General features: G+C 42.5%; 1 protein-coding gene across 3 annotated transcripts in view; it reads left to right on the forward strand.

Annotated features, from left to right (window-relative positions):
* The first annotated feature begins 18,712 nt into the window (after positions 1 to 18,712).
* CNGA3 (cyclic nucleotide gated channel alpha 3) overlaps positions 18,713 to 27,337 on the forward strand; it is a 28,614-nt gene continuing 19,989 nt past the window's right edge. For all 3 annotated transcript variants that reach the window (XM_027899135.1, XM_027899133.1, XM_027899134.1), the window contains exon 1: positions 18,713 to 18,856. The gene's annotated coding sequence lies outside the window, so the exon portion shown is untranslated. The remainder of the gene's footprint in view (positions 18,857 to 27,337) is intronic.

Consider the following 27,337-nt stretch of genomic DNA (forward strand, 5'->3'; position numbering starts at 1 on the left):
TGATGATTTTTCAGACTTACTTTGAATGCATGAAAGAGAAACGGCATCGGAGGTTCAGCTGTGCTGCTTACCCAGTTGTCCACTGTTGCTGACTTTTACATATATCTGTCCTAAAGCTTTTCCACTGTTGGGGACTGTCCTGTGAGAACGCAGTTGAGGTGCTTTTCCCTTGAAAACTAACATCTCAGTAACACAGATGTAGACCAAGGGCTGAATTCTTCTCAGTGTTGTTTGCTATAAAAAAAAAAAGTGCTACTCTGAAGGCAAAGGAATTGCTTCAGTATTACAGCATTATACATGAAAGCAGGAATTGCACCTAGACACATTTAGGAGCGTCTCTGCTCCTAGATCCCAAATAGTTGATAGATGACTGAACCTAGTTAAAAAAAAATCCAAAAACCAAGTAAAGATTAATTTTCTCTATCCAGCAAATGTAATGTGATATTCTGATTTGATTTTACAGATGTAGGAAGGTCACATCTGATTTATGGCAAAGCTGGTAGAGACTCCCTCAGGGCCAGTGTGGAGACAGCACCTGGAGCTGCTTGTGGTGCTTATTACGAAATCTCAAGGATCCACTCAGAGAAGGAGGTGTCATGTTATTTTCAGATTAATGTGTGTCCCCTGCTGTAGGAGAACTGAAAGTACCATACTAAATATCCTGCTTCTGTTGATTTTTTGGCTGTGCTTCTATACACAAACACACTGAAAATCTCAAACCCCACTCTTTGCTTCATATTTTTAACAGTGATTAATACAAAATGAGAATAGCCTGGCACAATCATTTAGCAGAGAGTTTTAAAAAAATGTATTTCTGTCGTCAGTGGAGGCAAACAGAGTCTTTGAAGATATGTTTCTCTCTCTTCCTTCAGGCATATTTCAGCTGGCTACTTTAGGTGTACAGTTGGCCAGGAAAATCCTGTACACTCTCTATGAAGATATTTCTCAGAAGAACGTTGACCTACCAGTTTGGGGGAAATTCTGAAGTTTTGAGACCTGTTTCTGTTGCAGTTTGGAGCACACATGCACACAAAAAACCCACAACAAAATAAAACCCCAAACCCCAGAGTTTTTTGTTTAGTAAAGGAGAATTATAGTTTGTGTAGCCAAAATGACCTTGAAGCCAAGATACTTCGGTGGAGATATGAGAGTGTTGAAATTTCTGCTTGACCTGACTCAGGGAAGACTCAAACCTGGGAAAAACTGTAATTCTGAAGTGGTCTATCCTGAAGTTCCAGTTTGCATACTTCATGCTACCTTCTGTTCTGTAGGTCGGGCTCCTTACTCCATCATGTCTTGGAGATTTTTCTTGGAGAATAGAGCTGACACACACATGGAGTCCTTGGTTTTAAGGAGTCACTGAGGATTTTTTTACACAATAGAAAGATTGGAAGTGATATCAATAATGTAACTTTACCTAGGACGGGACAACTAGAAAGAAATGTTTCTACTGTGGTTAAGAACATTTTTGTTTTCTGAGGGAAATGGCACTACCAATAGATGGAAAAGCCCTGTGCATGGTTGTAGAAAAAATATTTAAACGAAAAGTTTAGATATCTGTTTTATTCCCAAGAATGACTTTCAATCACACAGATTTTAGAATTTACCTGCTCACATTTTTTGCATAAGATGTGTCTCAAGCAGACTTAATTCAGCATAGACATGATCATCTCATCTATGTCATCTGTGATTACTGTGTATTTGAGGCTGAACGTGTGCAATTCCAAGTACACAAACAAAATGGAGTGTGGGCCAGTTTTGTATGTACATACTGTTCAGTGCAGATGGATTGTGTGCCACCCCACAGTGACAAAGACTGGGATCCCCTTGAAAAAAATGGCTCAAAAAACTTAGTATTCTCTACAAGCAATACAAATTTGTGATAAATACAAAATATTAACAAAGAGCAGGATTAAAACTGGCAGCATAGGTAGTCTGAATGGTTAATTCTTCTTCTGCATAAAGTGTGGTCATCAATCACTTGGTTATTTAGACAAGTTACATTTAAAAACTGATTTATTACAGAAATATGGATGTTGATGGATGAGTTTCCTTTTCACTTGTTATTAAGAATCCATTTCACTATTCCTTTCTGGGTGTGCTGTCTGACCTCAAAAAGCACCTGTCATAGGGTAACATGGTAATTTTCCCAACAGTGGACCATAAGACCTTTTTCCTGCCTAAGTTTAGTTAAATGTTTTGTTGCATTTCTTTGTACTAAACCTGCAAACTGTCAGTATGGTTTATTCTCTTCATTCAAACGTTCCTGTTGGTCCATTTGCACAAAGTGGGCTCTGTCCCGAGTTCCACACCCTGGTGCAGATGTACAGGAGGTTATGTTTTCATATGCATATTGTTTCTCTCTTCTATCAGTTTTAAAGAGTCAAGTAGTTTTATGAGGATCTATCAACAAGATGAATTTTCCAGTTCGATTTGCCATATGTCTGAGCTTGACCAGGAAGGTCTAATTTCAGATTCTGTCAATAGAGCACAATCTGATCATCAGAAATCCAGGTTGCTGCTTCATCACACTGCCTCGTACAAAGATGGCAGTGGTGGGGTTTGGGTTGCCAAGACTATGCTTAGACTCCTTCTTTGTGATTCTTGGCCAATGACAATATCTTGGCCAAATATAGCACTTTTCCTATTTGATAAAGAAAAATAACCTACACAGCAACAACAAACAAACACCACACCCACACCCCTCCTCCAAACAAAGGAACAGAAAATAATATTCACCCCCCACCTGTATTTGCCATTCTGGATTAAACTCTGGATCCAGGGGTTGGGACTCAGCCCCTTGTATTCAGCATTGCATGAAAGGCATAGGGAGAGAACACCTGTTCAATGTCCTATTGGTAGTGTGGACATGAAAGTGTCAAGGTCCAAGGGAAGTAAGGATAAAAGGGGAAATGAGACTCAAGGCTTTTATGAGACGAGCTGTTAGAACTGCAGGAAGTGGAAAAGTGTTTGAGAATGAATTCCTTTAGAAAGTCATCAGTAACCTCCTACTCAGCTGTGAAACCATGAAATCAGAGCAATGTCCTATCTTCCAAGAACAATTGGCAGCTTCGTGGAAGTTTGTATGAGAAACTTTAACTCAATCTGCACAAGTATGCGAAGGACCTTTTCCTCCATGGTTGTTTCCTTGCTTGCCTGGGCAAGTGAGAACACTGCTTCCCTTGGCTGCTGCATAAATACAGCTGAGCTCCCAAGGCTCAGTCTTTTGATAAACAATACTGGGAGAGATCCAATAACTCTTCTTAATCACACATCCACAAGTCTCTGAGTGGATCTGGGGCCAACTGTAACCCTCTGCCATTGATAAATTGAGGGTGTTTGCATCAAAGGGGAGGTTTTCCCCCCAGCTATGAGGGGCTTCTCCTGGGAGAAGGGTGTGCTCGGCAGAAAAGTGTGCTGGCTTATGTTGAGTGCTCCTGAAAACCAAGCAGTTAGCGAAGCCCGTCCTCCCCACACTGGCCCTGGAGCGAATGCTGTCCCTACCCAAGTTACAAGACGAAGTTTGCTGATGAAGCCTTGCTGCTTCTGCAAAGACACACCTCAACCTGGCTAAGTAGTGCCCAGGTTCCAATTTAATGAAAACACGCTGGAAGACAAATCTGTGTGAGGGATGATTTCAATATATTCTAAGCTCAGTCTTCTAATTACAGGGCTGTAAGAAAAGATCAGAAGCAAGCAAATACAAACACATCTCTGGCCTTAGCTGAACAGCAGTTCTTTTTGCCCAGTTCTTCTACTCCAACCAGCTCTTAAGGTTGGAGCCTCAGCACTGGCAGGGTCACCCTTTCTTCTGAAAGTTGCCCCATGTCCCAGTCCTTAGCATCTTTAGAAGAGGTAATTGTCCATCTCCAATGGCATTCCCTGCTCCAGACAGTTTCTCCCACAGATAATGGAGAGCTGAGCATTGTGGCGTCTGTGGAGCTGCCTCTCTGCCTCCCTCTTTTCCACATGATCTTTAGCTGCCTGAGGCTTTCGGGGAAAGAATGTTGGGAAATTTGGGACACTGGCTTCCACATGTAGCCACAGCTACCTGCATGCACTGATCTGGAGCTCAGATTTGTGACTGTAAGCTGAGTTTCTGCTATGTCAGACGATGAGGAGGCTGGAGATCCCTTCACACCTCATCATTGTTTCATGTTGTTTATCTCCAGCAGAGAGGAAAGTTCAAAGAGGGATGGAGATTTAGTACAGGAAATGCCATAGTTTTCAGGGAAGCTGATGAGAAGAACATTTTAGAACTTTTTCTCAGACTGATCATATATTTTTCCTCTGGAAATAGCCTTTCATCTGGAGAGACATGGTTATGGACAGGTATATAAGATTTTTCAGGCAACCATTGTATGATTCAGCATAAAAAGAGGGATGGTGATGTACTACAGGCCCTCGTTTGCCAAGGTCCTTTTTTTTTTTTTTAATTCCTAGAGCTTGCTTTTGATCTCACTGATGCATTTATTCTGCAGCACCTGAGTGGTTCTTCAGTGACATTGTGTTAGGACTATTGTTCTCATTTTCAGTAGTTTTAAAAAAAATAATTAGTGTAACTGAATTTTACAAGAGTGGTCAAGGCAGGATTAGATGGAAGGCCTTTGATTTTAGGGCTGTGGCTAATTAAATCCCCTGAGATAACTTGTGAGTTCCAGGTTCAGTTGAGCAAAAAAACCTCAGGGCTAACCTAAACAGTCTGGCAGGTCTTTCCTGGTTTGCTGTAAAGATACAGAACAGACATTCAAACCTGCAGCAAGGTTTGTCCCCAGGAGCTCACAAGGTCCAGTCAAGCTCTCCTTAGTCCTGGAATGTATTTTGAGTTCACCGCATGGCATATCTGGGTTCACATATAGGTTACCATATTTTTGCCTCTCCTTTTAAACTTTTCCAGGCAGATTTTTTTTCCTGCAAACAGCTTTGTCAGTCCCCTTAGTCAACCAGAAGCCACATGATGGTGGCTATTTCAGCACTGACCCCGCATTAATCAGCCCTGTTGAGAAGCAGCCTGCACTGGTTTAAAATCCACCTTGCACTGCTAGAGCCACACAGCTGCTGGTAGGCTCAGAGTTAAAGCAGAGCTTGGGTGCTTGTGCTTGAAAACAAAATCTGGGACAGCACTAAGTCGTAAAGATTTGGGGATGATGACTTTTCTAGCTCAGCATTCTCCTCAGATTAAATCACTAACATTACATCCTCCTTGGATTGCCCTGTTAGCACCTCCTCGAAGCCACAGCCGGTGCAGTTCGTGGTGCCACAGTGCCGGTGCCTCTCCTGCACTCCGGGTCCTGCACGGGTGGAGCTGGTGCAGGGTATCGCTGCTTGCTGAGATGTAGTGGGACTGTGTTTGCCAGGAACCTGAAGGGGGATTTCTGGGGAAAGATGGGAAGACAGCCTCCTTTTGTGCCAGCAGTTCATAGAATTAGCATCTCCCCATGCTCTTTCTGATACAAGGTACTGTGAATCTACTCACTTCTCATGGCTGAAATGGAAACCCAAGATACCAAGAAATGTGCGTGGGGAGTGAATTCAGGCAATGTAGTGAATATAGATGGGAAACATAGTGGAAAATTTTTTGTTTTCTTTCTACTATACTTCACATTTTTCACCTTGTCTGCCTGTCTGCAGAGCCTGGCTTTGTTCTGAAAGTCTTTTCACACATACTGCATTCATTTACCACCCACAGATGCTGCCTGTTTATTCTTTTCTGCTGTTTTCATTGATCTAACATGAAAGTCACCTTGAACTAAAAGAGCTTTGCCCTTGCTAGGCATGAAAAGTATTAAAAATATAAATGTAAGCCTACAAAATACAGGGACTAGGCAAGTTTTTGTAGGGATGGCTGTTAAAGGAAGTCATGGATACAGAATCTGAGTTGTCCAGGCAAGGTGACTAGTTATCTATTAATAGATAACTCACTGAACGATGGCAGACTAGACATCAAGGCAGGGTGTGTTATACTTTTCAGTATTTATCTTGGTCCATTTCTTCCTGAACAGAAGCCTATTTTGGTACTTACTGACCATTTTTTATTTACATCATAAGAGATGACAGGGGGTCAGTATGTCATTTGTCTGTGGATAAATTATAAGAGGTACAGAAAGCAGAGGAGAAAAAATCTTCTACAAGAAGATTCCTGCCAAGGTTTACCATCAACCTTTCTTTTATGCAGCTGCTTTGCAAAGATGAAGGAAACTCAGACCTTTCCTTGGCAAACAAGAGGCAGCACTTCAGCCTAACAGCTTGGCATTGAGTGCTTAAATATTTTTTGCACATGAATTTATAAATATGTTTCCAGACAATTACACTGTGAGTATGCCTGCCGTGCTGGCAGCTGAGTGTTGGCCTGTTTGTTCCCTTAATTAAATATATAGCTAAATGCTTTCAGCCACGTTAGTGTTGGTTGGGACCAGTGATACTGTGCTTGCTGGTCCTTTCAGCTCTGGCAGCCCTTATGGTCAGAGAGCAGCTACATGCTGTCACTCTGTGTTGCCATCCTGAGCACAAAAGCTACACAGACTTCCTTTGTGACTTCCAGGAGAAAAATTAATTTTCTTCGCCTCTTCTTTCTCATTTTCTTACCGTGGAATCTTTAGTTTAATTGTGGCTGTAAGAGCAGCAGGAGATTGCAGATTTTAACTCCACAGAGAAATGGGTTACACTGAAAAGCTTAAGAGGATGTGCTTTTTCAGTGGCTCACAGCAAAGCCCCATAATTTTTCATAGTTGGTGGGAATTTTGGGAATCTTTTCTCCCATAAATGTGTGCACATTTCGTGCAGGGTCCACCAAGAGGAACTTTCCTAGTGACAAACTGATGGCTGACTAGTAACTTGTGATACTTTCTCTCCATTTCCCAAGCCTACCCACTTTGTATTACTTAAAAATAGATAAGTGCATTCAAATGACCAGTCTGACCAGTTTGACCATTACCTGTAAAATCTGGCTGCAACAGCCTTGAAGTTCACAGCATGCCAAAGCACTGAACACAGTATTCCTTATTCCTCTCCTCCCACCAGCAACAGTGTCTCCCACCGAAACTTTTGTTCCTGTATTGATGTGACCCTGTGTGTATGTGGTTTGTAGGGGCTTCAGCAAGCACTTTTTAACTTCAGAGAAGTCAGGGAGAAGCTGAGAGGTCAAGTCCACTGCCACACAGAAACTGGTGAAGAGAGATCTCAGAATGCATTGGCTCCTGTGAAGTAAGTAATAGTAAAGAAAGTTTTAGTATACACTGTACCTACATGCACATCTGTTGCTGGTTTGAATTTTTTTCCCCTTGAATTAGACTACAAACACTTCTACAAGGGCCTGGGTCATCTTATGGGCTGTGTACTGCTTACTGTTTTGATCCGGCACTGCTGTTTTGCTCTTTCCAGCAGTGGCCCCAGGGTGGGGTTGTTGTTACATTCACTCCAGACACCAACATACATGACTTCAGTTCATTCCTGTAATATTCTCCTGGTACTTACAGCTATAGAATACTTTAAAAATGTGTCTTATTTGTGACCTTCGTGGGGTTTTATGAACTAAAATGTACAAAGATAGATAGCCAAGCCTGTGGTAAGGTCCATGCTCGACAATTTTCATCTGAGAGTTGAAATCTAAATGCGAGCACTCGCTGAGGAGTATGAGTATGTCCAGGATACAGATTCAACCTCAAACTGAATGGAGAGGGAGCAAAATCCCATGATTCAGGATGTGGATTTGATACTCATGAATACCGTAGCCACAAATATGTTTCCTGAGCAAGCCTAAACGAATTAAGGAACTTTAAGTAATCTCTCTTTATTTGGCTTTCTCTTCATACTCACTGAATCTAAACAAACGGGATGAAAAGCAGCTGACCAAACACACGAGTCCAAGGCTAGCTGAGATATCCAAGGATCTCCAAGATATCTGATTCGGGGTATCATATATGACAGAAGACTTATGAAAGACTCATTTGGTCTGGCTGCTGGATGCTGGGTGAGATAATCCACTGCACCTAAAATAACACCGAGCCTTATCAGTTAAGTCATTCCCCAGGTGAGTATTGCAGGAGAGGCTTAGGTTTGCCCATTTATATCCATTACCATTTATATCTGCTTAATTATGGGAAGAGGGGAAGAAATCATTCTGCCATTAGAAAACTGCAGAAAAGAAAGGCAAATCTACTGATACCAAGGCATGCTGTAAAAACTCCCCAAACCTCTAATTAAAAATATTTTCTGAGCTTCTACCCAGAAAGTCATCAAAAGAACAATTATCCAATCTGCAAGGTACATTAAAAATCATTCAACTCTACAAATTAGTCATAAATGACATAAAAATAATTATCTGCCTCTCAGATAACAAAGGACAGGATGAGAGCAAATGGCCTCAAGTTGTGTCATGAGAAGTTCAGATTAGAAATTATGAAAAATTCCTTCACTGAAAGAGTTGTCAAGCACACAAACAGGCTGCTCTGGAAAGCAGTGGAGTCACCATGCCTGGAGGTATTTAAAAGATGTGTAGATGTGGCATTTGAGGACATGGTTTAGTGGACGTGTTAGGTTAATGGTTAGACTTGATGATCTTAAAGATCTTTTCCAACATAAACTATTCTAAGCTTCTATGATTCTAAGAGGAGTTTGTTTGCAATTCTTTTTTTTTTTCTTCACTCTGCTTTTGAAGGTGAGGCGATGGGCAGGTTCCTCAGTGCTATTTACACTGAGCCACAGCTGTACTTACCAGCACCTGACTTTTTTGTTGTGAATTGTAGCAAACAGGACCTGTTCCATATTGTGAACTCAAATTTTCCTTTAAACTAACACCCTCTACTGTTCACTCCTGCATATTATGCATAAACAAAATGTAGCCACGATTAAAGTGACTGCTGACTGACTTCTGTGTGGTACAGAGATTTCTAGAGTATTGTCCTAATTTTGGTTTTGTTATTCTTTGAAATGAGTACAGCAGTAATTCAGTTACCTGACCCACCCTATGCATCTTTCAGAAAAAGCAACATTCAGCAGTGTCACTTTCCAATAGTTTTGATGTAGTATACATCTTTGGGATTTATTTTTGAAAATATCTGTGATTCCTCCAGTGCCAAGGACGGCCTGATCACACTTCGATGTTGTTGAATATTGGGGCTTTACTTTAGCAATCAGAAGTTTGTGAAGTTAATTTTTTTTTTGGGGGTGTATTTTTATTTGACATAGTTATGAATGTTGAATGGAGTTTCCTTGTGAATGGTGATTGCTCATATTTCAAAGTTTGGATTTTAGAGAAGACATTCCTCTTCTTTTCTGTGTTTTAAGGGCCCACATGAATGACTTATCAGATTCAGAACTGCCATGCAAACCAGACATCTGGCTTGCCTACCTCTAAATTACAGAGGCATTACATGGCACGCGCCGTGCCATTCACCGGCTGTTTATGTAGTGATCAATCCATGCTTTGAGGATAAGGACAAGGCAAATGAAATAGCCCTAGAATGAAATATTATTTGTCACTGGAAGAAGGGTGCTAAAGCCAAAAGGACTCTTACTTCTTCTCTAGAAAAGACAGATACATGGCGATGTAAAAGGCAGAAGAAACTGCTGAGCTCTCCTTTCCAGTTTCTTGGTAGCATCACACAAGTGTCTGAGGCTCAGTTTTAGTCTCCCTATTTCTGCATAAAAACACCTAGCACATCATGCTTTCCAGCAGTACTCACCTCCCATGGCAAGAAAAGGATTTAAGGATAACCTAACTTTAAATTGCTGCTTTCTAGGGTCATGAAACTTGTCCTTCAGGGCTATTCTTCATATGTAAGATAATAAATGAGGAGCTTATCTTAGTGAATATACTCTGCCAAAACGTTCCTTCCCCTCTAACCATTGCCAGCATCAAATCAGCCAGTATGTTTTGTTCTGTGCATAGGCAGGTGCAAGCATTAATTCTTATCAGTCACTGAGGATTTAGCAGGGTAATCTCATGCATTCTTCTGTATTACTGCCAACCTCTGAAACTTCTTCCAAAAACTCTCTGGATCTGTCTCTAGCCCTCCGGAAAACCACTCAGAGTTTTCCCTGAGTTTCCTCTGTGCTGAAAAGAAGAGGCACCATTCTGGGGAAATCCCTTTCCCAATGGCAGCTGTTCTGCCATTTCTCATTTGACCTTCCAAGTGGCATCAGAAGGTTAGTTGCAATCTCTTTGCAGGCTGCTAATCCAGAGTGCTGTATTACAGTGCCTTGCTGTCCTCCTGAATATGACATTAAGCTGTCAAAAAGAACAGTGTTCATAGGTGCTACAAGGACATTAACAGAGACATATTGATACCATCGCCTTGAGCCCCACTGAAATAGCTGTAACACCCCCAAGGCAATTCCACAGGCTTACTCAGGGCAAGAGGCACAGCTTCAAGCTGCTTCCTCTTGTGCTATCACTTGTTACCTGGGAGAAGCGGCTGACCTCCCACCTGGCTACTACCTCCTTTCAGGAAGTTGTAGAGAGAGATAAGGTTCTCCCCTGAGCCTCTTTTTCTCCAGACTCAACAACCCCAACTCCCTCAGCCGCTCCTCTTAAGTCCTCCTCATTCCTCATGCACTGGCAGCATCAAGTTTGAAATTTAGATTTTGCTGATAGTTACTGCTCTGGAGGGTCTTTGACCATTGTATTAGACTTTTAATTATGGTGTTAGTTTGATGAACTAGAACTCCCATTAGTATGGAATTAGGACAAGCTGGCCTGAAGCAAGGATGATTTCACTGTCTTGAGGAATATATGCGTTCTGGTTAGTTATGATGGGCTATATCAGTCCATGGTAAGTTATCATGTAAGTTAACCAGTGTGTGTGTAAGTTAAAAGGAGTTAGGGCATAGGTAGCCTAGGGCTCACACTACAAAAGAAGGTATCTGCCCCAGAGACAAGACTCATCTGACAAGAACCTGTCTCTCACACCAAGAGTGCAGCGAGAGCCAGTAATGTGCTCAGTTCAGGTGCATCGGCGAGGGAGTGCATTGGTCACTGGCTCCACCTCTCAGACAGCTTGTTTGTTCAAGCAAAGCTTGTGTACAGAATGTGCTCACTGGCAAAGATTTCCAGTGTCTTTGCCTTTGCTGTCTGTGATCATCTTGATATCATAAGACAACAGTTCCCACCTGTCCTTAGCCAAGTGGTATTTTTTTTTTAAAAGCATTTCTCATTTCAGCACTTCACCATTGCCTTATCTAAACTGTGTGAAAAAATAAAGACGTTGAACAGTGCCAGATAAATGAAGACTCACCAGGACATAGTGCTCTACTGAAATATTGAGCTTTCTGTCACATTTTCAGATGCTGGCTTTTTATGACTATTCTAACACTATTAATAGTGAGACATATTTTACACTTTGAGCCTTCCATACAGTAAGTGGAAATAAATTGTGTTGGCTAAAATAATTCCAAGGCAAAACCATAGAATGGTTTGGATTAGAAGGGACCTTGCAGATCATCTAGTTCCAAAATGAAGAGGATAGGATTTTTTTCTCCTCTCTTTACCCAGTGGTTGAGGTAAGTCACTGCCTTCTCCTCAAAGTGCTGTTGAAATGAGGGTCAGAACAAGGACACTTGGAGCTGCTAGCTTCCAGTAGCCCTCCTATACACTTTCTTTAGTTCTTTTATTTCTTTAGTTCTCAGTTTACAACTTGAGACAGTGCTTACAGACAGCAGTTAGAGACCTACCACTCATCATTTGTCTCCTGTACCTCAGAAGTCCCTGAGTCTGAGCAAGCTTTTGTCAGATCCAAGTAAAAATATTTCTGAGTTCATGAAAAAGACATTTTTAATCTGTGATTACCAACATTTGGCTGCAGCCTGTCAGCCAGGTTTCCTCAGACTCATTAGTGAGGCCCAGCCATGGCAGCAACTGCCATCATAAAGCACAACGAGAAAGGCTTTTAAGCCCCACTTTATATTTAAGTGTCTCTCTTTCCTGTGCCTACTGCTAATGCACCATCATTATGTAGCTGGAAATGTCAATTTACTCTGTTTGGAGTAGCTGGGCTGTATCCCTATCAGTGCCTCAGGCCTGACTAGCATTTGCTAAAATTCCCCTAGAGACACTGGGATAGTTTTATTTTCACTGAGAGATAGGATTGTCCTGAGAACCAACATAAAAAAAAAAGTGCTCTTGTGTATACTTATTATCCCAAGCTAGTCACCTGGGAAATATTAACAAGGCTGCCTTTGCAATCGTGTTTGTTTAAATAAAGCAGCATGAACATTCACAGGAAAATCTCCACAGCTCCCTGAGCATCTGTAGTGCTTTTGCACGGCTCAGCGAGCCTGTGTCTTCAGGCGGTCTGACTCACACAAGATGGTAAGTGAACTCAAAGGTAGGCTTGCAGCCAGCAGGAATTTCCACACCTCTCCTAGGCCAGGAGCCAGTGTACCTGCTGATGGGTGGCCATGTGCTCCCCATCCCTGGGGCTCTCTTCTGACAGAGAACGGGGCAGGGGCACGTACCAACTTTTCTGAGAGAGGCTCTGTCTGTGAGCTGCGGTGGGACATAACTCACAGAGCTTTGTGCTCCCCGGGGCAGCAGGCAGGAAGGTTCCTTATCCATCTATGCCTCGGTCTGCTCCTATGCAAATACCTCTATTTGCCATGTCAGGAACACCAGACACTATTTGAGGCTTTCAGTTCATCCTTTGGAAACTTTAGCCTGTAATGGCTTGTGTTGTGATTTCACTTGGAAAACAACTGGTTTTGGAGAATGCTGAGGCTCTTGCTTATGTGTCAAGGATCCAATCCTGTTACACCAAAATGTGTGGGATGTTTTTCACTGATTTCAAAGCAACGAGCAGCTGCTGTGCATTCAGCATTTATTTTTATTCAAGGCCAGGGAAAAGCTCATTCATTTTGGTTAAAAAAAGAGTTGCAGAGTCCTACCCTTTCCCATAACTATACCTCCCCTGCAATGGTGCAGATTAAAGTAAAAGAAATAGAGCTCACTCACTTATAATTAGGAGATTACAGGGTAGAACACTAAACAGGTATGTATGCTCTTTTGCTTTTATTTGTCAGGACATCTCTAGCTCTAATGGGGCTAGTTTATGCAAATGGCTTGGCCAGGTTCAGTTTTCTACAGTAGTCACTTCTTTGCAGGATCAGGCTAGTTCAAAACTGTGAAAATACCTGTGATGTGGATTTCATATGCCCCGTTTGGATATTTCTATTCCTTGGTTTTATTTATTCTGTCTTTTGGATGCTTTTGTCATGTATTTGCATGTGTGAACCGCATGCTTTTGTTCAGCAAAGCTCCCATTCCACAGATCCTCTCCAAATCACAACTCATGCTGTTCATATGAGAATGGCTTTTTAAGGCATAACAAATCAGTGTTTCTCTTGGGAAGGAAACTAAATGAGCTTTTCTTAGGTTGGCAGATCAGTCCAATTGTTTCACTGATCTTTTGTTCATTTGATTCATTTAATTCATTTGAAGTGGAACAATCAGAAGAAACAGGTCAGAGCGATAATGCAAACAGGAAATTACGATTTCTCAATCTGAAGAAAATGAGATTTTAGAACACATTCCTTTATTTTTTTATTTATTTCTGAAACCTTGTTCTTTTGTCATGCATCCTGGTAGTGCTTTATTGCAGAGCACAGCAGACATGAGAGAACCATTAGAATAACATCAATGCCCATCACAACAGAACTATGCACCTAAAGCCACAAGTACCGTAAATAAGCTCAACTCTATTGTTTGCATGGGACCAGTTTAGAGTAACTAAGAATTTGCTGTTCACTGGAGGGACAGGATGAGGTCCATTCCTTGGACAACATAATTACATAGAAGTATAGAATATCCTGAGCTGGAAGGAACCAGTGTGGATCAGTAAAGTCCAACTCCTGACCACACACAGGACAATCCCAAGAATCACACCATGTGCCTGAAAGCATTGTCCAAATGCTTCTTGAACTCTGGTGCTGTGACCACTTCCCTGGGGAGCCTATTTCAGCGCCCAACCACCCTCTGGATGCAGAACCTTTTCCCAATACCTAATCTGAATGTTCCCTTACACAGCTTCAGGTCATTCCCTTGGGTCCTGTCACTGGTCAGCAGAGAGAAGAGATTGATGCCTGCCCCTCCTCTTCCCCTCATGAGGAAGTTGTAAACTGCTATGATCTCCCCTCCATTTTCTCTTCTCCAGGCTGACACATATGCTTAATGATAGCATATGTTATCATCAATCATCCAGAAGATTCAGAAGGAGACTTCTAGCATTGACACTAAACACTACTCCTTTTTGACAATAAAGGTTGATTATGTATAGAACTTGTACTTTGGCTATTGACCATCTTCCCCACAGGGCCTGACTCTGTGTTTTGGTCTGTGTGGTGTACTGCCTGTGTACTGACTGAACTACTGGGGTTTATGCTCAGATGACTAATGACAGGAATTGGCCTCAAGGTATGGAAGGACAGCTCCAACACATTGCCTGCTTCCAGCTCAGGGCCTGGCTCAGCTCAGTGAAGTCAGAGAAACAACACTGTATCAGTGCTCTGAACCCAAGCCAGCAGAGAGCAGAGTGGGTTTACAGAACACAGGTCACAGTCTGGCTGGCTTTATCCTCTTTCAGATCTACTTTTTCCCTCACAGATTAGACATTCTTCAAAATGCTGTCCTGCTGCTGGATGCAGGAGGACACTGCAGTGTATCTTCCAGCAAGCAGTGAGTTTGAATGTTTCTGATCTATTATGGGCTCAGGATTTCATTCTATGATGGACTAAGTCAAGGCTCTGAAAACTCTTACTGCAATTAACTTCTGTTTTTCCAGTGCATTTTGGGGAAGTTACTGATGTGTCATCTATCCCTTTTTTTCCCCTTGTTTCTCAGAGGCTACTGGAAACTCACAAGCCAGCTGGTTCTGGAGTTAAAGGGAGGCTCAGCTTGAGAGACAAACTCTGGTGAAAGAGAAAGCAGTTGGAGAAAGGTAACTGTGCAAAATTATTTCTTTGTCAGAAGACTGTCAAAGTACATATTAAAAAAAGTACAAAATAATGGACTCAATGATTGTGATTTTTTTTCCAGTTTAGTGTCCTTTTTCAATTTTAAAGAATATAACTCAAGATTATGTATAAATTTTATGGTAATTTATCATTGTATTATTGTCAGTATTTCTCCAACTCACAGGAATCTAATGAACACAATAAAATGGACCTATTTAAAGCCCCAGCATGATATGAGAAGCTATTTCATTATATGCAAGTAAAGACAAATAACAAGACAGGCAGTGCCACAAAACAGAAAAAGGAGGAAGGGAAGTCTATTTGTCCATTTTGTCTCCTGAAAATAGTTTAAACCATGCACTACAACTAAATTACTGAAGACAAAGGTTTCCTAAGTGTACTGTTTGAAAAAAAGATTGATAGAAAGTATTTTAAGGCATATCACCTCACAAGTAATTTTCTAGTAGCTGTAAGATTACTAAAACACAGATATTCACTCTGAATTGGTGCCAGAGAGATAGAGCTCTCCCATTCTATTTTTGCAGTATCACTTCCTTCCTTCAAAGCTTAACACACAAAGCACAAAGAAGCAAAACTTTCCAGAGGAGGACAAAGGAATGTAGAACTTTCATATCCCTCAAGATGTTGCAGAATGTTCCTGTAGTACCTTTTTTGTTGACCAGTAAGGGGTAGAAACATTTCATCTTGGCAGGGTCTTTTGACCAGAGGTCGTGTATTGGGTCTGGCTGAGATGGAGTTAATTTTCCCTGCAGCCCGTGGTGTAGACCATGGTGAGGCAGCTGTCCCCCTGCAGCCTGTGGAAGTCCATGGTGGATCAGACATCCACCTGGAGCTTGTGGAGGGCCCCACACTGGAGCAGTGGGAGGACTGCTGAAGGAGGCTGTGGCCCCCTGGGAAGCCCACACTGCAGCAGGATCCTGGCAGGACCTGTGGCTCCGTGGAGAGAGGACTCTGTGCTGGAACAGGCTTGCTGGCAGGACTTATAACCTCATGGGGGACTCATGCTGGAGCAGCCTCTCCTGAAGGACTGCACCATGTGAAAGGGACCTATGGCAGAGCAGTTCATGAACAACTGCAGCCCCTGGGAAAGACTCGTTTTGGAGAAGTTTGGGGAGGACTGTCTCCTGTGGGAGGGACCCCAGGCTAGAGCAGGGGTGGACAGCAAGGAAGAAGGAGTGGCAGAGATGTCATGTGATAAACTGACCATAACCGCCCCCCCGCCTTGTCTGTGCTCCTGTGCCAACTCAGGTGGGTACCTGATGTCACTCCCGGATCAACCCACACAGCTGCAGAGGCCTAATGTCTAACAAAATTAGTTTCTAGACAGAAAGGCATTGATTATATATTACTTAGATTTTAGTATTTTCCTGGACTTCAAAATAAAGTACAAAAGTCTAAAAGTGGGTATTGGCAGCTATGTTCTAATTTTATTGAAGTGATGATAAACTAGAATTCAGAATAAAAATCTAGAAAATAGAGTTCTTGAGACAATAATAAAACAAGAAAACATGAGAGAGAAGTAGATGGGCACAGATGAACAGGGCCTTGAGACTAACTATTAGAAGTTCATGACATGAAAGATGAAAGAGAAGAGGAAGAATATGTAGAGTGATCTGACAGCTTAGGAGTTTCACTTACAAACTGTAAATAAGCTGGAAAAGAATAAACTTAGAAAGCAAGCTATGACACAGAAGACTGTTTAATAACTAGATAGCTGAGGACCAGTGTGTGAAAGACTGTAACAGGAGTTGCTTTTTTTTTTCTTTATTTTTCCTCCTCTCTTTTCTAATTTGAGGTGCTAGAGCTCTAGATTTCCCCTTTCTTATTAACTATAATCTCCAGCTGAAAACTATAATGGATTTTTTTCTTAACTACAGACAGAGTGGAACAGAACTGATATCTAATTTGCATATAAAACTACAAAATATTTTGTTGAAATTAGACATGAGGATTCATGGTTGTGTTTTCAAGAGGTGTCTATCTGAGACAAATAATTTTAGATCACTGAGATAAATCCTCAGTAGTGCCTTGCTGAACATGACTATTTTGATGGATGATATCTTGAAACTCTCAGCAGGTTGAACCTACTTGATGGCTCTCAGGGATTCTCGGGGGACTGGTTTAAGGATTGTGCAAGTGAAGCAAGAACTAGACTTGGAAAGAAAATTTCATAGAAATTAGGAAAATGATGGAAACAAACAATATTTGTTCCCTAATAAGCACATTTTAAATTATACCTAACGATTTGAAAATTTGAAGAGGAAAGAGTTATTTATTTTTTCCTTGTTGTCTTCAATTCCCAGGCAACTGCTATAGAGGTACTGTGAAAATGTATAGCAAATAAACACAGTATTTTCTCCAAAATTTCTCACACCAGTACCACTGAATACTATGAGAGACTTTGGAAAGTGATGCATCTGGATGTGGGCATTCATTTTTGTGATTCAGCCTGAACCCCTTACTGTCCAGATCTGGGACCTTTTGGAAATTGGGTTCAATGGCATGCAGCAAAATGCAGCAGCCTTTCCTTTAGAAATGACATGGCTTCTGCTGACATTTTCCAGCTGAAGAATCACTTCTTATATAATACACATTCTTTGCTTTCAGCTTTTCTGAACCCTGTGAAAAGCAGAATCAGAGTGAAGTTCGAGGGAGTGCAAAAGCCTTGAGAGAGCCTCAGCACATGAAGATGAGGGTCAGCTCCCTCCAGGAGGTCAGGGAGTGAGGGCCAGAGCACTGAAGAAGAAACCTGTTCAGGGTACACCGAGGAGAAACGCCTCTCATGAGGGAGAGGGTGTCGGCCCCAGCAGTGAGACGGGCTGTGGGGTACCATCCCCTTAGGTCCGCCTCAGGGAGGGACGGTGGGGCAGAGCCGCGGGCAATCCGCGCCGCGCCGGCTGCCGAGGGGGACGCGCTTCCAGCCGGCAGTGGCACGTCTCCCCCGATCCCCGTTCCTGCCGATCCCCGCTCCCGCCGGCCCCGCCGCCGCCCCGCTCCAGCCCCTCCGCGCCCGCCGCCGCAGAGATGAAGGCGCCAGGGGCGGCGTGTGCGAGGGGAGGGCGGCGAGGAGCCGGCGCGGAGATCTCCTCCCGAGCGCCGCCGGCTCCTCTGGGGACGCCGCCGAGCATCCCCGCTCTTCCCGGGCTCTCCCCTCGGCACGGCCCGCGGAGCGGCGGCTGAGGCAGCGGCGGGCTCGGTGAGAGCGGCCGGGGGCGGTGGCGGGACCCTGCCCGGCCCACAGGCACCGATGCTCCGGCCCCCGCCCCGCTGAGGCGGGATGAGCTGCGCCCCGCAGCGAGCGAGTGCCGCGGGCACCGGAGCGTGTGTCGCTGCCGGGAGCCGCTTCGCCCGGTCCCGTCCCCCTTCTCGTGTCGCCGCCTGGGGCTGCGGGTCCTCGCTCCGCCAGCGGCCCCGGGCCGGCCCTGCCCTGCCCTACCCGCGCCGGGCTCCCAACTTTCCTCGGCGTGGCACAAAATGTGCCGGGGCGCCGCCGAGCCGCTTTGACGTCTTGATCCCCTCCGAGAACTTAACAGGATCGCAAAGCCCTTCGAGCGGCTTTTCCCGGTGAGCCGGGTTTAGGCGCTGGGGCTCCGGCCGTAATCCGCCCGCGCAGCGCGGAGGGGCGGCCCGGCGGGCCCTGCCCTGCCCCGCCGCCCCCGCCGGGCCGCGCCGGGCCGGGCTGCGCTGCCGGGGCTGCCGGGGCTGCCGGGGCTGCCCGGCTCCGCGGCCGGGAAAGGTTCCGCGCTGGAACCGCGTCGGGAAGGGCAGCGCTGACCGCCAGCGTCGCTCGAGGATCACGGCTCTGGGGCATCCGCATCCCACAGACAGGTGCACGGTCGGACGGACGGACGGAGCTCCCGAGTTCGGGTGCTACGGAGGAAAGCGTGGGCAGGTGAGTATGGAAGAGCAGGCAGTAAGCGTCCCTTTCTGTCATGCCTGGGAGAGAGGGATCATGTCGTGCATCGGACTTCAATTCCAAACCTTAACTCAGAAGCTGGAAACGTAACGTACAATATTTATTTAGTTAGTTAGTTTTAAACGAAAGTGTTCATTTGGTTAATTGACAGAGAGTTCTGCATACTCACAATCAAATTGTATTCAGGACACGAATCCATACAGAAGTGAGGCCGAGGGGCACTTACACCATTCCTCTTGACTGATGCTTAATTTTACCAAATTGATCGATGTGTCTCTTAACTTCTCTGCTGTCTGGTGGCTGTGGTGTAAGCAGGAGGTTGTTTATATAGGTTGTTTCCTAAATAAACGAAATGCTAGCAAATAATGCAAGTAGTGAAAGGGAAGAATTTTCCAGTGCTTCCCGGTGTTCCCAATAAATGGACCTTGGTTTTAGCAGTGTGACATCTTTTGCAAAACTTATGTAGTGTAATCCAGGCCATAGTGTGCCTGAGAATATGCAAGATATAATAATAATTATAATCAGAGTCTTTCTCTAATGGAAGCTCCGCTCTCTTGCTGGGGGAAAAAAGTCAAAAGAAGACAGGAAAAAAATGACCTGAACGTTACAGTTCTCTGAAGAAACTATGTTAAATGTAAATGTTGGTACCTGTTGAGTGTGGACACTTTTAACTATATTTTGTTTTCCAGATTTATAGCTGTTGCATTCAAAGCAAGTAGTGAGAGAAACGTTGTATTTAAAATCTGTAATTTTCATTGTTACAACTAAATAAAGTGTAGTTTCAGATGTTACAGGTTTTGAAGTAGCATAACTTTGCCTTCAGACAGCAGATTTTTTTTTTTCCTCTGGTATTGTTTATGTAATTTTCTTTGAGTATGCATGCTAAAACCATGTGATTAGGAAAATACAGGTGCAGGTGATAATGGGACTGTCAGGATGTCTAATTAGCGAGGGTAGTCACAGTAAACATGCAGTGAACAACTTAATGGAAGAGCACATCAGCGTTAAAAAAGTATACAGCGTCCTTCCATATCAGCATCTCTCAGCTTTGCCTTCTGTGCATCCCAGCCATTGCCATCTAATTTGCACCCAAGCTCAGTCGTTTCTGTTCAGCGTGTTGTCCTGCAGCCTTCTCCGATGCTGCCATCTCTTTCCATTAGCATCTCTTAAATCCTCTTCTGTCGAATGTCTTGTTACTGCTTGTGAAACGTGACAGACTTTACCTCTCAAGCTTGCCTTCCCTAGCCAAGTGGAATAGCTCCAATGGTTTACGTAATGTGGGCAGGGAGTGAGTTTGAAGGGGTAACATTCACGTGCACGTGTACACACGTGCGCACATGAAAACTTACATATATATTTTATGGACAGGCATTCAGAAGTGTAACCTGCTGTATTTTAGCTATATTCATGCCCCTGTTATGTTCCCTTTTAAGAGTTATCATGGTAAATGAATGCACTGACAGAGATGTTGGCAGAACTGCTGAATTTCAGACAGAGGCTACAGAAGCCTTGCACAGAGCTTATTTGCTGTATAGAGACATGGGTACTGGGTACCTGCATCATGTTAGCCCATACCAGCAACGGAAACAATACGATGTAACTTGATTGTCTAGTCAGCTGTAACTTGTAATTTACTGCGTTTCAGTTTACAACATTATGTTCAGTATTCATGGCTAGTTTCTCCTAAATAGGTTCCAGTCTAAAAAAGAATAAAATCATAGAAAATGGTCTGCAAAAAAGTTCAGTAAATCTTAGAAAACTGAACTGCATTACTAATAATTCACAGATAGGGAAGGGAAACTAAATTCAAATAACCATTTATTCTAAAGGTTATTTTGGTACTTCAAGGTGCCAGGGACTCAGCCATCAAACAGATCAAGGCTAATCTTGTGCATTTCATTCTAAAACTATAAATTATACATACAGGCATATGCAGTGCTGTATGAAGTACATCCTAGAGTACCTGTGAAAGGTATTTGACAGATCTTTGGTACTGAGGCAACTGGGCTATGCATGTAAATTATGTTCATTTTCAAGAGATGTCGGTGCCCATAGACTGTGGAAAATACAATATGTTGTAGCAGAGAGTAATAACATTTGAAAAGTGTGTTTTTAAAGGAGGTCCTAGGATTTTTAAGAATTGTTGATTCAAACTGTTATGCATAATGATTCATGAGGGTAAGGTGATGCAGCTTGCTGGTTATTTTTTCAACCCCTTGAGTTTGATCTAGTAGCCTTTATATACAAAGTTGATTTCCATGACAGTTTGCCGGAGTCCAATCTGCAGGTTAATTTACAAACCTCCAAGTGGTTGAGGAAGAAAGTTGGGCCTTGTCTTCACATCGCATAGTTACTTAAAGATCCAGTCTTTGATGTCCGTTTGTTGCCTGTTCTGGTCATGTCATTGGAGCTGCAGGCTGTCACACGTAACATACACAAGATACAGAATGTACAGCTGAGCTACAACTATTACCAAGTGATATAACAAGGATCATGTAGGTGGAGGTTAAATCCCAAAATAAATCCCAGAGTCTTAGCAGGGTTGAACCTGAGCTGCTGTGTGAGGATTTAGAACGTGTCTTAACTGAAATGATGTAAGTGATCCTATGCAGCTTATTACTGCTTCCATAGCAATAAATGAAATGTTGAAAGCCTCAAGAACTACAGAATTTTCCAACTACACAAACACATAAGATCCATTATAAAATTGTATGTAAGGTCATCTTTTACTTTGTGCTGGTGAAACATATTTCCCCTTGAAAATCTGGTTATGAATTCTGTCATATTTTCCCTCAGTAGTCCTTTTAGTCTAAATAAATAAGCTTTGAGAATATTAAGTGGTGGTATAAATAGCTTGATCTGCCATCACTGCTTGATTAACGACTACATTTATTTTGTATCAGACGTATTAATTCTTGGTTGGTTAATGATTTTGAATTAAGTTAGGGTGAGTTCACATATTCTGCCCCAAAGGGGAACTACTAGAGTAGCCCAAATGTGAACTCTCAATGCTCTTGAGAAGGACACTATAGTAGTTCAAAGTTCTTTTACAGATGTTTGACAAGCTGCACAATTCATTTTGGTGGCTTAGCTGACAGCCATCAACTTCCTAAATTTTATATATTTTATAATATTAAAGTGTGTGCCTGGGTTTTTATCCAACTGAGTATGTGCAAAATTGTCTGAATCATAGGACAAAAAGCTGCTCAGAGGCCTTGGCAGTGTCCAAATAGCTGTGGGTGCTGAAAACAGACATTCCTGCTGCCGCTCCAATATATGTCCTCACTGCATTGAAAACCCGTGAGAAAGTTATGTGTGAATGTTTCCCATAATCTATTGCTAGCAGGCTCTGGAGAAAGGAGTAAAACTGTTTTGGCTTGCTTGACTTGAAGCAGACTCAAAAAGCTTCTCATTTTTGAGGTGCAGCTGCTCATCACAATGCAGTTTGCTGCACATGAGTGAACAGACTTGAGAAAGAGGGGAGTTATGTCTATCAGTTGGGTGCCACCTCTTTTTGGCCTGGAGTCAGATGCCCAGTTATTTCCGGTCTCCCATTTTAGCTTCAGTCTTTTCATATTGGCTGGCATATGTAGCTCCCCTCTTAGAGCCTTATTCCTGGGTACCCGAATTCCTGTATGCCTGCTTTAGGATACCCACTGGATGGCACAGCTCCTTAAAGTTAGACACTGCAGGCTTCATACCTCTTGTTTTAAGTCTTAAAAGATGTGGTTCTAAAGAGATAAGTAGAACATGACTTTCAAAATTAGTAAAGGCTTACGTGAATCTGAAGTTTTCATATGTTACTTGAACTCATATTTGTTGTCAAACAACTCGCTGTCTTGATAAAACAAGTCTTTTATACCAGGCAGTGCATATTAAATAAGTTGACACAAAACATCAGTTTCTATTGGATTCAAAAGGAAGAGGATAAAAGAGTACATGAACTATTTGCATTTGAAGTAGGCAGTGCTATCATTGATGTATAATTTGTTACATTTTTAGTAGGATAATACGTCTTTATCGTTTAGCTCTAGTTTCAGTCTCAGTGATTTAAGCACTGAAAAGCAATATCCTTGAGTGTGGAATTATTTATTATTCATCTCTTTCAGGTTAGTACAATTGGTAGCAAGGACAGAAAGACTAAGTGGGAAAGCATGTTAAAATTCTGCTTAAGGCATTGGTAAAGGTGTCAATCTTTCAAGAGCTAGGAGGGTTTCAGGTAAGTTTTATTTTGCTGGGTGACTAGATTGAGTCTCAGAGAACTATCCGTCCTTATGTCCATCTGTTTCTCTTGTTCAGTTGCTTGTGGGCTAAAGACATGTTCTAAAGACCTAACGTGGATTTATCAGACTTGCCAGCCTTTAGGTAATCAAGTTTTACTCTCAGTGTAATTACTAGTTTTAGATATTCAGAGTAGAGAGTGTAGTTCCCAGATAGCAGAGATTTAGTAGAAGGCAGATATCAATGTGTGGTGGGTGCAGGCCCCCAGGGGGTGGCAGGGTGCTGAGGGGCCCTCTGTAAGGAGCATCCAGAGCTGCCTGTGCTGGACACAGATGTCTCCAACTGATCTCCTGCAGCCAAGATGGTGGCAATTTGGGGGAAAAGCACTTAAGAATGAGTATAATGCCATGAAAACAGTGTGTTGGGAATGAGGGGCGGGGGGAAAAGGTGAAAAACAGTTCTGCAGACACCAAGGTCAGAGAAGAAGGAGCAGAGGTGTTGTTCTAGGCACTGAGGCAGAGATTCACCTGCAGCCCGTGGAGGGGACCATATTGGAGCAGACATCCACTGTTGGGGACCCTACAGTGGAGCCAGTAGCTATTTCCTTAAGCAAACTGCAGCCAGTGAAGAGGAGCCCATGCATGAACAGGGTCTCCTGCCAGGAACCGTGGCCCGTGGAGGACCCGCACTGGGGCTGTTTGTGAAGGACTGCAGCCTGCAGCAAGGACCCACACTGGGGCAGGGGCAGTGTGAGGAGGGAGAAGTGGCAGTGAGGAAGCATTATGGATTGACTGCAAGCCCCCATTCCCCACCTGCTGTGCTGCTGGGTAGAGTGGATGAGATGGAGGAGTTGGGAATGTAGGGGTGAAGTTGAATTTGGGGAAAAAATGAAGGGTAGAGTTGTTTTTGTTTCTCACTCTATTTTAATTTGCAATAAATTAGTTGAATTTTCCCCAATTTGATCGTGTTTTGCCTGTGATGATAATTGTTAAGTAATATTCCTGTCCTTTTCCTCGACCCATGAGCTTTCTCATCTTACTTTTTCCTGCTGGACTGCTGAGGAGGGGCAGTGAGAGAGCAGCTGGGTGGGTGTCTGGCAGCCAGCCAGGGCCAACCCACCACACTACTGTAGCAACTATGTTTTTAAATACAAAGCTGAGCTCTACTCGCTTCTTAAAACTCCCTGATAAGAACCAGTGTTTGGTGGCAGTTTTGGGATTGCAGATCCCAGACAGTTGAAGCTGTCTCTCTGTGGCTGTGCAGAAGGTGTTTGCGGAGCCTCACGGCTCTTCAGGACTTTCCTGCTGGTTCCTCCTGATAGCTCATGATCAGCTGCTCCCTAGTCAGTCATTTGCCAGATTTTGGATCCAGTGTTGAAATGCTGATCTCTCTAGACCACTGAACGCATTTATCGTTAGGATTCTTGGAGGCCTAGAAGGAACAAATACTTCTCCTTTATCAGATAGCCAGTAATTTGTCAGAATATTATGGGCTTTATGCAGTGCCAAACCGTGTTACTTCAGGACATCTCACCAGCTGCTCTGTACCCAAATTGCTTCATTATTTATTTCTATCAGTCCTGTGTTCAGTCTCCCTCCACCACAGCTGGGCACACATAACACACCTTCATCCACTGTCCCTACCTCCTTCCAAAAATGCATGATTGTATTTTATTGCTTAATAGTAGAGTTGTGTTTCTGTGAAATGTTCTCCCTCTCCACAGTGAGCAGGGTGTCACTGAGCTGTACGTGTATGGTAAGTTCATAGGATGGTTTGAGTTTAAAGGGACCTTAAGGACCATGTAGTTCCAACCCCTCTGCCATGGGCAGGAACACCTTCCACTAGACCAGGTTGGTCCAAGCCCCATCTAACCTGGCCTTGAACACTTCCAGGGATGGGGCATCCATGGCTGCTCTGGACAACCCGTTCCAATGTTTCATCACCATCGTAGTGAAGAATTTCTTTCTAATATTTAATCTAAAACTACTCTCCCTTCAGGTTCCCTTTCTGAGAGCATATGGCCCATTTGGAAGCATGCGTGTAAGGCTGTAGTTTACATGCTTGTCACCTGCATTCATTGATTTCCATTTGCCTGTGTCATACATCACTTGTCATCAAATTGAGAAATTGATATAGTTGTTGGGGATCACGCTGAAGTTCCTTGCACTCCTTTTGTTACTCCTGCCTGTAGTATTTTTTTTCCATACTGAGATCTTGTATCGCCACACTCTTCTTTTTGTCAGCATCATTAATGACAGATTTTCCTATGGAATCCTGAGGAATACTGTTCATAAACTTCTCCAGTGGTGAAGGGGGCTGTTTAATCCTGTTTTACTTTCTGTCTTCTCATTTTAAATCCAAAATAGTATCTGGCTTCATATCCTACCACTTGTTTTGTTTCTTTAGTGGCATAGCTTTTGGAAGTCTAAATAAGCTTTGTGAGTGTTTGCTGTATTCAACGCTTCCACTGGCATGCTCAAGCCTTTCGAGGAGATTTGGAATATCTAATTCCAGTATCTATTAATAGGGTTTAAGTCCAGACTAGTAATATCTAATTTCAGGAGATTAGTAACATCTCGAGAAGCCATTTCAGTTTTAAAAGTTCAAAGAAATACTATACTTTATGGTTTTTTAACCAAACTTTTGGGAGCTGATGCACAAGTGTCTGTAAATCCTTATGTCACACCTACAGTATTTGAAATACAGAGACACACTGTTCACTAATCTCCAGATTCAGGAGCAATGTGTCTTCTCAGTGAGAGAATACATGTTGGTAACAAATTATCTACATCATCCCAAGACTTAAGTAGGGTTTTATTAGCTCATGATTTTATTGTTTCAACACTTTTATTGTTTTAGCAGAGTTATTTATTTTGTTGGATATTATAAACCGGTGACCCTTGTTGAAGAACTGCCAGAGGTAGACATAAATCTGATTGTGAATCACTTGAACTGATGAGTGTTACTGTTGTGGTATGTTGTCAAGATCTTAACTCAGTACTAACTTTGTGCTGAAAATACATATTTAGAAAAAAGGTTAATGCTTTGTTACTTATGAATCATTCTTCTTTTCCCACCACTAAGCTTTTAAAACCTTGAGTTACGTTTTTAGCGTAAATTATCTGCACTTTAGAAATTCATTATTCTGAGTGAACATTCCAATCTTAGACTGGGTTGAAAGAACTCAATTTTTTATATCAATGTGTAAAAAAAATACACATTTTTCCCCAGTAAAACTTCAGTAAACCAGCATGAACAGGGCTCAGTTTAAGGCAAGACACAGTTAGACATTAACTGACTTACACTGAGGCAAAATTAGTAATGGGAAATACTAATCAAAATTTCAGGTGTTAAATGATACCCAAGTGATATTTCTAGACTAATTTTATTATTTCTGGATGAAACCCCTCCCCCCATTTTATATTTTGAAATATATTAAATAATTTTAAAAGTTGTGTATGATTTCCCTTAGTTGTCTGGAAGTTGAGAGGAGGGTAAGTTGTGTATCTGCTTTTTAAGAAAATGGATACATAACATAGTTCTAGTCATGGATTATGAGCTTTGATTCAGGAATAACTCAGGACAGAAAGTTAGTTTCTGAAAGATCTTTATTTCATTTCCTCTTAAAGGTGAATATTGTGTGGTCAGTGAGACAGAGGATTTCAGGTGAAAAAGAGACAGCTGGTGGGAGGGAGTTAACTGGTCCTGAGAGAATTTCATTCTAGTCATATCTCAAACAAAAAAGTTTCCTGAAGGGAGTTTCAAAACTTAAATTTTTCTTTTTTAAAAATTCAAAGCTTTCAGTGAAAGTCTTTCACTCCCTTATTTGTAAGACCCTTGTCTTGAGCCTTAAAACTTGTTTTGCAAGTGATAGATGTGATCTGAAATTGGAAAAGCATTGAAGGTCAAATCTGGAAAGGAATTCAGATCAATATCCTAAAACTTGTAGGAGGTGAGCTGCTAAATATCTTAACAGAGATTGTCTTGAAGCACTATAATAAAAAACGTGAGTATGTGTTTAGTGCAGTGTTTTAATGATATAGAATTATTGCATGGTATATATTAAGCTGAGGGGTATTTTTGGAATAAACAGTTTAGTCACAAAATAGATAAAATTAGCACAAGGGAATCAATGTAAAGTGGAATGGGTTGTCCTAGCACATGTATTATCTGGCTATTTTTGGTTGACTTTCTAACTGTAACCTTTTTTTAATGAGATTTTCTATGCAATTTAAG

This window comes from Empidonax traillii, unplaced genomic scaffold (genome assembly GCF_003031625.1).
Source record: "Empidonax traillii isolate 1590-97213 ecotype Southwest subspecies unplaced genomic scaffold, ASM303162v1 scaffold645:size365152, whole genome shotgun sequence".
Lineage (NCBI taxonomy): Eukaryota > Metazoa > Chordata > Aves > Passeriformes > Tyrannidae > Empidonax > Empidonax traillii.